General features: G+C 34.2%; 1 protein-coding gene across 1 annotated transcript in view; it reads left to right on the top strand.

Moving 5' to 3' along the window:
- LOC107563769 (nuclear factor 7, brain-like) overlaps positions 1 to 202 on the top strand; it is a 54,808-nt gene that overhangs the window by 8,397 nt on the left and 46,209 nt on the right. The window lies entirely within an intron of this gene.

Below are 202 nucleotides of genomic sequence, written 5' to 3'. Positions count from 1 at the left end.
TAGGCAAAATTCCTCTTGCAGTGTTCTGTAGGCTGCTGATTTTTGCTCATGTTATTCAGCTGCAACAGAATGCTTTGTAAAAATAAATTTTTGACATATTGGATTTTTTATCTTATTGGAATCGAAAATAGGAATCGATAAGAATCGAAATCGATAAGCAGAATCGGAATCGGAATCGATAAAATTCAAACGATACCCAACC

The sequence above is a fragment of the Sinocyclocheilus grahami genome, unplaced genomic scaffold, assembly GCF_001515645.1.
Source record: "Sinocyclocheilus grahami isolate Dianchi unplaced genomic scaffold, SAMN03320097.WGS_v1.1 scaffold888.1, whole genome shotgun sequence".
Lineage (NCBI taxonomy): Eukaryota > Metazoa > Chordata > Actinopteri > Cypriniformes > Cyprinidae > Sinocyclocheilus > Sinocyclocheilus grahami.
This window is presented reverse-complemented; position numbering and strand designations above follow the sequence as displayed.